The sequence below is a fragment of the Corythoichthys intestinalis genome, chromosome 1 (genome assembly GCF_030265065.1).
Source record: "Corythoichthys intestinalis isolate RoL2023-P3 chromosome 1, ASM3026506v1, whole genome shotgun sequence".
NCBI lineage: Eukaryota > Metazoa > Chordata > Actinopteri > Syngnathiformes > Syngnathidae > Corythoichthys > Corythoichthys intestinalis.
The window spans coordinates 20,970,379-20,980,787 of NC_080395.1; the positions used below are offsets into that span (position 1 = coordinate 20,970,379).

The window sequence follows — 10,409 nt, forward strand, 5'->3', positions numbered from 1 at the left end:
ACGAATGCAAATTGAGCAATTTGCGCGAAGAAATTACGTAGAAAGTTAACGCGAGTGATGCCTTCAATTCACTGTAGTTGGTAAAATTTCAAGTGAAAATCATGTGTAACGGGTGCAAGAGTGTGCGTTACATGCCGTCTAAACTTCCCTCCCTATGCCTTCAAGAGCGCACATTAGCGACCAGAGCTGCGAGCCTGGGACTTTAACAGACTTTTAGTGGTTACGGTGCTATGCTGCATTGCTGGGCGCACTTGGTGGTGCTGGTTCAACTCCTTGCCTGGTCGAGGTTTGCTTCGCCAGCGAGTTTTCAGACAGGTTACATAAAGAAGGAATTTTCTCGGATTTACTGTTTCAATGTTTGTATTACTCTAACACACTTAATATAATCCATCAGGGATTAGCATCTTTATTCCTATTTACTGCTGGACTGTCTGTATTCCTCTAACACACAACAAATACAGTATAAAAGAAATAGCATTTATATCATGGTTTAAGAAAAAACAAGCAGAATATATTTAATATTATGAACAGTTGCACTTGCAACGCTTAGAACTTGCAGCGCCAAGGCAACGTGCAGATAAGAACGCCTTCTGACCATGGAAGATCAACGCGCGCGTCATGCAGCTGGTTGAGCAAGATTGATGAGGTAAGACATCTACAAGCCCATGTCTGCAACACCGAATCCCGCAATCAGCTCTTCAGGACAGTCCAGAACAAATGGCGGGACGTCCTGTACTACCACAACACCAGATAACAAAAACAAGTTTGATAGCTCAGCGCCTCTCAGACGGTGAGGCGCGCCGAACCTCCCACCTCAGTTGCCTCATAAATCATGACCCAGCTACGGTGACATACGAACTTGACCGCCCAAATCTCCAACAGAAGAAACCCCAAACACAACCTTTTTCCTGCTCACAGCCCCCCTCCACACAAGAGCTTTCAAAAAGATTGAATGTTGAACGAATCGTTCTCATTTTTCTCGGGAATCTTTTGTTAACTTGTGATACGGCGACCCTGGAACCAATCTGCCTCCTCGCCTGGGTATGTTGCTGTTTTGCCTTGCCGTTTGATGATCGCTGTCTACCTGAATAAATTGTCAACTTGTGTTTCAAAGCCATTTTCCGGCTTTCAAAATGGAGTCAGTACAAGGGGTTAAGACTAAGGTGAGCGCGCGGAGTTTGGCCTTTTGGCCAGGTTGTCGGGATTTCCGCCGGCCAAGGTCATTGGAGCTGCGCCAGCGCGGGTCCGGCAGTTTGGCTGGCGTGAGTCCGGCAATCTGGCTAAAAGGTCAGATTCCTTCAACATGTGGCAACAACCAGTAAGGATTGAGAGTAAATACTGCGTCATATCAGTGAGATCTGTGGCCAACCCTCAAGCAGTACAGTACAGCCATAAAACCAAGTGAATCTGTTTAAAGTTGTTGAAGTGCGGACCAAGATAACCATTTTTAAGGCACAATCACTGGCCACCTGACTGACTTGAAATGTTGTGGTCATGGGAGAAAATTTGTCCTCCCTTTGTTTTAGAAGAAAAAAGGCTCTCACTCCAAAAGTCTTAAAAGTTTAGTTATGATCACAAGGAGAACATCAATCACACATGGAGTACAATGATGATCTGACACAGCAGAGCTCACATGACTGTTATCATACTGGAAGGCGGAGTTAACTGATGAAACAATGGTCCGACGATTATAAGACAAAATACGTCATATCATGAAGCATGGGTGGTCAGGCCGTGGTTTTTATCAATTAAATGTTACATTGTACATTTTGAAGAACAGCTTAACCCTTGAGAGTGCCTGCATGCCCTCCCTTGCTTCAGGATGTAGACAGCTGTGCTATGATTTATGAATTTTAGATAACACTTGTTCAATAATAAAGCTTAAGCTATATAAACATCTGAGAGGCATATGTTGAGAAGTAATTCCTTGACAAATGTCTAGTTAGCCTCGCCATTCGATTCTCTTCTAACTCGTTCAGTAACATAAACAGAAACCATTCAAGGGTAATTAATGCAACTTCTTTAATTATTTTAAAAAATGGAAGGGAACGCAGATTCAGAAGCTAGTTTTACTTAAGAACATGAACTTTGATTGAATCAGTCTACCAGTAAATAGACTTAATAAACGTTTCATGCCTGAAAAAAACACATCTGCACCTACCTCTGTTTGAATGGAATAACTTGTCATTTTTGTAAAAAATGGTGTAAAACTCACATAAAGTCAGTTTCACATAGTTGCAAAATTGTTTCATTAGTACAACCACAAAAAAGTCTTGAACCTACACCAGGAAATAATCTTTAAAAACTCCCTTTTCGGGCAATTTTCTTCATTGATTTTCACATTCAGCAAACTTGGATTTGATTCTAGGAATTCTCATTAGCTGATACTCTCCTTCATCACCCTGACAAATTAAAATCAAGCAGGTTATCCCTGAGCAGAGGTGTCTCATTTGCGAACGCACCTTACCTGCTTGAGACATCTTCTCTATTCAGCTAGCGTCTTTCTGTCTGGTATTCAGCACGCCTTGGAGCTCAATCTTATCAAAAAGGGCAGAAGGTGGCGCAGGAAGTGAGCAGTGACTTTGATGGAAACACCCTGTCCACTCACAGTGCACCCACCCCTCATCACGCTGATCCACACCCATGTGGGCAACTCACATATTGCCGGCACCTCGCCTCGAAACTCACCCCACATCCGGTGAGTGGCTGACATTTCCTCAAGGTTGCTCACTGATCGCTCTCATACTTAGGGAATCGCTGTCGACGCGTCGCCCAATGGTGATTTGCGGCCCAGTCGGTCGCCTGTAACGCAATTTAAATCTATTAGGTTTGAACTGGCTGAGACCGGGCCGATGACCTTGACTGGACGTTTCTCTCGAGGCTCCTTTTCAAAACAAGTCGCCTTGACTTGCCGCTCTTTTGATTAGTAGCAGGTTTTTTCCTTGAATGCGAATGTGAGTGTTCAAGGTTATTGTCCCCTCTGGACTTAAGCCACATTTAAGTCATTACTAAGGCGAGAACATCATAAAAAAAAGGGAATCTTAGCTATTCGCGGAGTATAGGAATCAGGCACCAAGGCAAAAAAAAAAAAAATTGACACCTTAACTGTCTCTCAGGGACAAGCATACAGTAATAGTTACATTATGTGTTGTACATGCCAAAAATTACTCACACTTGTATGGGTTATTGCTCCCTTTAGATGTGAGGTGTAAATGGGTCCAACACAGAAGAATACAGTTTATTAGCTCTTTAGCATATTAGCACATTAACAAGGGCTTGATCTCATGGGGTTCAGTGACGAGAAAAACACACTAAGGGGCCATTTACATGGTGACTCTCCGAGAAGACGAAAAATTTCATGTTTGCATCAAGTGGTACGTCTATATAGGAAGTTAATTCGTTTCAGGACCTTGTTTCTAAGTCGAAATGGTCCTATGTCAAGCAGGATTTTCCCATAAGAAAACATTATAATCAAATTAATTCGTTCCACAACCCAAAAACCTACACGAAATCCTGAATAAATACTGCTGGTATTATTACAAATGGCAATTACACATAGCAAGACAAATAAATTATAACTAATATTATATATACACCGTGGGGCAAATAAGTATTTAGTCAACCACTAATTGTGCAAGTTCTTCCATTTGAAAATATTAGAGAGGCCTGTAATTGTCAACATGGGTAAACCTCAACTATAAGAGAGAGAATGTGGGAGAAAAAACAGAAAATCACATTGTTTAATTTTTAAAGAATTTATTTGCAAATCATGGTGGAAAATAAGTATTTGATAAATACCAGAAGTTCATCTCAATACTTTGTTATGTACCCTTTGTTAGCAATAACGGAGGCCAAACATTTTCTCTAACTTCACAAGCTTTTAACACACTGTTGCAGGTATTTTGGCCCATTCCTCCATGCAGATCTCCTCTAGAGCAGTGATGTTTTGGGGCCATCGTTGGGCAACACGGACTTTCAACTCCCTCCACAGATTTTCTATGGGGTTGAGATCTGGAGACTGGCTAGGCCACTCCAGGACCTAGAAATGTTTCTTACGAAGCCACTCCTTTGTTGCCCTGGCTGTGTGTTTGGGATTATTGTCATGCTGAAAGACCCAGTCACGTCTCATCTTCAATGCCCTTGCTGATTGAAGGAGATTTTCACTCAAAATCTCTCGATACATGGCCCCATTCATTCTTTCCTTTACACAGATCAGTCGTCCTGGTCCCTTTGCAAAAAAACAGCCCCCAAAGCATGATGTTTCCACCCCCATGCTTCACATTGGGTATGGTGTTCTTCGGATGCAATTCTGTATTCTTTCTCCTCCAAACACGAGAACCTGTGTTTCTACCAAAAAGTTCTATTTTGGTTTATCTGATCTATTTCATCTGACCATAACACATTCTCCCTTTCCTCTTCTGGATCATCCAAATCCTCTCCAGCGAACCGTAGACGGGACTGGACGTGTACTGGCTTCAGCAGGAGGACACGTCTGGCAGTGCAGAACTTCAGCCCCTGGCGGCACACTGTGTTACTAATAGTAGCCTTTGTTACTGTGGTCCCAGCTCTCTGTAAGCCACTCACTAAGTCCCCCTGTGTGGTTCTGGGATTTTTGCTCACCGTTCTTGTTATCATTTTGACGCCACGGGGTGAGATCTTGCATGGAGCCCCAGATCAGGGAGATTATCAGTGGTCTTGTAGGACTTCCATTTTCTAATAATTGCTCCCACAGTTGATTTCTTTACACCAAGCGAAGAGTGAAGAGTTACAGAAAACGTTTGGCCTCCGTTATTGCCAACAAAGGGTACATAACAAAGTATTGAGATGAACTTTTGGTATTGACCAAATACTTATTTTCCACCATGATTTACAAATAAATCCTTTAAAAATCAAACAATGTGATTTTCTGATTTTTTTTTCCACATTCTGTCCCTCATGGTTGAAGTTTACCCATGTTGACAATTACAGGCCTATCTATTCTTTTCAAGTAGGTGAACTTACACAATTGGTGGTTGACTAAATACTTATTTGACCCACTATATACGGTATATATACATATACACACACATATATATATATATATATATATATATATATATATATATATATATATATATATATATATATATATATATATATATATATATATATATATATATATATATATATATCAGGGGTCGCGTTAACCGAATATTTTCCGTCGTTGACCAATTTTTTTAAAACGGTGACGGAAAAAACTGAAGTCCATCCATCATTTTGACCGGTTGCAATTCACACCCCAGACCACAGGGTGGCGAGTGAGCATATTAATTAGCTATTGTCTCTCTTGATGCATGACGTCGTCGGCCTTACTCTGAAAAATGTCAAGGCAACTGAGTGTCCGAAGTTTCTTCAAAAAGCCCCAAAACGACGATGGTGTTGATAAAAGAGGTGAAAAAACAGGGACTGTACAAGCGGGCACGCAATTCAAGTCCATGCGCACCAGGAGGAAAGTGTGAGACTACGTTCAGGCCACAGCAGGTAAACTATTAATTTCATTGTTCCATATGCTACATATGGTAGGCTACCTAACTACTGGGGCCACAGTCAGCTGATTTTGTCACTGCGGAGAAAAAGTTACATATTCATCTGCTTGATGTGTGATGGCACGGTGTGGATTCTCTGTTAAGCTTGTTCGGACAGAATATTAATTTGAAATGAATGAAAACTAAATACTATTGAATATGTTGAAGCGGTATGCAATGTTAAGAGTCTTGTTAGCTGTAGGCGCACTATCCTAGGCTCCTCACTATCCACTCGCGGGGGCCTGCGCTTGTCAGTGACGTTCCTTATTCTCGCTAGATGATTATACAACTTTAACATTTGTTAATAATACGCTCTGTGTGTAGTATCATCCATCGCTTTTCCTTTTTAAATGGGCAGTTATAAGCGAACGCAAGAAGTAACAACGGGAACATTTTTAAACAGGCAGTTCACGGGAGAGCATTTCGACTCTTCGGCCAATCATATAGCGAGAGCGAGTGGATAGTGAGGGGACCGCGCGCGGCTCTTAAAGGCTCAAACACACCAGCAACGTGAACGTCGCGTCAAAGATCTCGCCGCGATTACGCTTCGAAACGCGGCCGTTAAAGTCAATCAGCCAATGCACACCAGTCGCAGTGCATCCGCGTGTTAGACGCGACCCAGAAGCGCTAAACGCGACGCACGCGAAACGAACAGCAGAGTTTGTTTTTTGACGCGAGATGCAGCCCCCCTGCGTCAATACTACTAGGTAGGATCGGGCAGGCCGGAAGTCACTCGTGTAAAAATACGGTGGATCCGGTCGATTTTCAAAATAATATGCAATCGTAACTTCCTATATAAATAAAATAAACTGAAATGAGCTAAACACAATAAAATTAATTCCTCCGTGGTGCTTTAACTTGAGAAAAAAAACATCAATAAAGCTTAGAAAAATGTTCATAAGAAAAAAAATGTTAAAATCTTTGTCATTGGGATTGCTTTTTGCTTTAGCACATGACTTTTTTCTTCTTTCACAAAGAAAGCTCGCCAATACGCGGGGTCTGAAAGGCAAAGTGTTGCTATTTTATTACCTTTAAATACCCGCTATTCTCGCGCGATCTTGCAATCCTCGCGTGAACAGATTGAGCCGCTCCACAGACGCGCCGCTCGTGAAACGCGTCCTATGGAAATTAACGCCGAGCGTCACTGGTGCATAATCGCGGCGAGATCGTTGACGCGACGTTCATGTTGCTGGTGTGTTTGAGCCTTAAGTGTCTCTGTCACGTGACTGTCGTAGCCGGCAACGTGCTCGGCCAAATGGACACACAAGTACGGAAGGAGAATTATGCCAAACAAAGGGTCACCACAATGTCATTATCATCATTTTAAAAATTTAAGTGACGGGTAAAAATAGATTATGACTGGATTTTTATGACCCTGTCAGTCAAAATGACAGACAACAAAAAAGTCTAGCGCAACCTCTGATATATATATATATATTAGATTATAAATAAAAATTGGAATAATAATAATTACTGTAATAGTGTAACGAATCGGGTTCTAATGTGGCGGACGTTTTTTTTCTGTACCTGAACGCACCGCGTGGCTGACGTGACAGAGGGAGCGGTTGAGAGTTTACTTTCGCTTTCAATGTTTTCTTGAGCACTATCAACTATGGCGGTCAGGAGGCATTTTGTATTGGGTAAGTTCTGAAATAAATGATAAAAACCTGACGAAGCTGGCGATTTCTTTGGTAATGTTACCACAATAATAATTGTCATCTTAACTTATAAACACTGGCGAACGTTAGTCGGAGGAGGACAATGGAGATGTATTTTTGATCCAGTTCACGGATGCGGACCCCACGCTCATATTTTTCTATAATTTGCATCTTCACTCCTTGTTTGACCACCTGTACCAACGTTTTTGAAACCTGTGTTGATTTCTCTCACAAGAAAATTTGCCGAGGGTTCGTGCGGTGCTGTCATGTAGTCGTATTTTGAGCATGTCGTCAGATGTAGAAACAAATGATGAGTCAAATTTTAAGGCCCGTGTTGAAAAGATCTTGTGTCGAAGTGATCGTATCTTGAAGTACCACTGTATGGTTCCGTCTCCATTCGAACAATGTCGCAATTCCGCATCAAAACGATGTAGTATTCATGCCAGGCCCTACAGGGCGGTGCAGATTTCCAAGGCGACATTGAATGATGCACTTTGACCCCAACAACCTCCTCAGCCCGGAAGACAACATGCCCGCCCACTGCAAGCAATGGCATTTTTCTTTTGCTCCAAAAGGCACAAATATGGAAACAGTCAACATATTTAAATTAAAAAATATTATAAAATCAATAAATTAAAGCCGACGTTCTGCCGTATTTGCTTTTTTTAATGTTTAGTAGCGCCGCTATGCACGCCCAACATGACGTGTACGAGTGCTGACGTTATCTGCGCGGGAACTTTTGATATGAATGCAGAGCAAGCCCCCGCAATCAAATCCTTCCACTTTGGAGGCAGGATTCCAAGGTTTGCGTCTTTGCCTTCCGTCTTCGCCGACACCATATGAATGCGAGGCCACTCCACAACACAGTGATTGCGTCTTGGTGTCACAGAGTCGCAATGTAAACTGCCCCTAAAATACTCAAAGTAACGATGCACAGGCCCTTGCAATCCCTGTATTCATAGTAAATAGATGTCTAAACTACCTACATACAACAGGGAATTTACAAGAGGCCTATAGTAGGAGGTCCTGAAAGTCTAAAAACGGGATTTATTTTTGAGGGTTAGGAGATGGTGTAATTCCATGCATTTCCACCGGGATACATTTGCTATTTGTTAGTTTTCAGACAAGTAGAGGCTTAATTCCTGTGTCCTCCTCTCGCTCGCCATCGGCACTATAATTGTATTTATTGATTCCAGCTTTTTAGATGTCTGCTGTAAACGGACTCACTTTACCTGTGCACATTTTTCAATATTAAAAGCTTTTGGGTTTTAAGTTTCCCAGGTCTGAGCTCCTGATAGCCTCCCATCAAACCCTCAGAGAAAGCCGTCTCCAATTGAAGTGATGCGTTATTGATTTTTTTTCTCTTCTAAATAAACCTCAGACAGAAGGTGGCCGTAATGCTAATTTGGACTGCAAGCGCAAAGGTGGTGAGCAAGGATGATGTAATAAAATGATTGCAAAGCAATGTAGCTGGTAATTTATGGTCCAAATCCTTCTCTGAAACAATAAACCTGGATTTAGAAATTAACCCTCTCTTGACTCCCTACTTTTAAGCCTATACTTTTGTTCCAAACAATAACTTTGTTTTGAAATTTGCGATGGAACAATAAATAAAATGTGACACCCATAATGTAGGGTTATCCCATATGAGTGTGGGAAATGTTATGGTGTCTATTTGAAAGAAAAGAAAAAAAAAACGTAATTTAATTTTATTATATTTATTTTTCTAATGATGCCAAAAGTATAATTTTAAACGCCATATTTACGTTAAATATTATTTTTCTGTAATGTCAGGACACAGGAAGGAGGGGCAGGCTAACTGGAGCGCTCAGACATTGTGTGAGGAGCAACCAGAGAACATCGTCTCTGATTTATTCCATCTTCCACCTGTTACCAGGTTAGTAAACAGTTGTAAAAAATAAGCTACATCTGTCTCGAAGCTATACCTGCAGAAGTTTTATATTCATTGTGAAGTTTTTCAGTTTGGATGATAACTTTTTAAAAGCTAACAGATGCTAACTTTTAGACGCTAACTTTTGAAAGCTAACGGGTAACACAGTTTGACCAGGCATTGGCGCCATTGTTTGAAGAAGCAACTGCGTTTTCTCAGTCACAACAAGCACAGAAAAAAGTCCATGTCCACTGGATTTGTGACAGTTTTTGCTAAGGGAAGTGGGAGACTAGTGTCAAGTAGAGTGGAATGAAGGGAGATTTTTTAACTCTTTGATTGCTAAAAAAAAAAAAAAAAAAAAAAATCTGTTTGGTATCTATTGTGTTTTATAAATTAGTTTGAGTGTTTTTTTTGTTTTTTTTCATTATTAGTCATAAGATTGCCTTTCAGTTCTCAGGTTGCAATTTATTTAAAGGGATCCTCTATTTTTAAGACAAGTAATTTTTAAAAGATAAATGTTAGTATGAGTTATAATAATTTGACATTAAAACCCCTCTTAATGTTTTTGTTTTAATAAAGTTTGTAAATTTATTTTAAGTGATAGGTCGCCATTCTTGTTACGTCGCAGTGCGTGACGTCACCAGTCCCCTTGCCGAAATTCCAGCGTGTTACTCGTTAGCTTTCCCAACATGTCGTCAGTTTTAGTCTTCCTATTTGAACCAGATCTGAAAAGTGAAGAGCAGGACAGCACTGTCGGTCATTCACAAGACGAGCTTCAGGGAAAAATGCATGCAGCAAATACCTGATATGACTAAAGTTGGGCAAAACTGGTGATGCGAGAGCTAGGATACGTGTATAAAAGTACCAAAAAGGGGAGAAGCTTCCACTTATGCACATTTATTCACAAAAAATAATATTTCCACCTTGACCACTCTTCACTCGGGAGCTCAGTAGTACGCAAACATGCGTTCCCTGACGAACTCCAACGTTATTGTCAGTGTTGTTGATAACGGCGTTACAATATAACGGCGTTACTAACGGCGTTATTTTTTTCAGTAGTGGGTAATCTAATTAATTACTTTTCTCATCTTGGCAACGCCGTTACCGTTACTGAGGACGGAAAGGCATGCGTTACTATGCGTTACTATATTGGTCGAAAAGTCTGAGGGAGACGGACTCACCGAGACGACAGAGCAGAGCAGGAGTGGGGAGGAGGCTAGAAAGTTGTGACGCCGAGCAAACGCGATGCTAGGTAGCTCCAACAATACATGTTGTAGCCGATAGCCTACAAACTAC

At 41.2% G+C, this 10,409-nt stretch overlaps 1 long non-coding RNA gene across 1 annotated transcript; it reads right to left on the reverse strand.

Moving 5' to 3' along the window:
- Nucleotides 1-2,068: 2,068 nt before the first annotated feature.
- Nucleotides 2,069-2,803, reverse strand: LOC130910151 (uncharacterized). The gene is made up of 3 exons (XR_009061826.1): nt 2,689-2,803; nt 2,468-2,537; nt 2,069-2,402 (listed from the first exon to the last, which is right to left on the reverse strand). It is a non-coding gene; the product is annotated as an uncharacterized LOC130910151 (long non-coding RNA).
- Between the last annotated feature and the right edge of the window lie 7,606 nt (nt 2,804-10,409).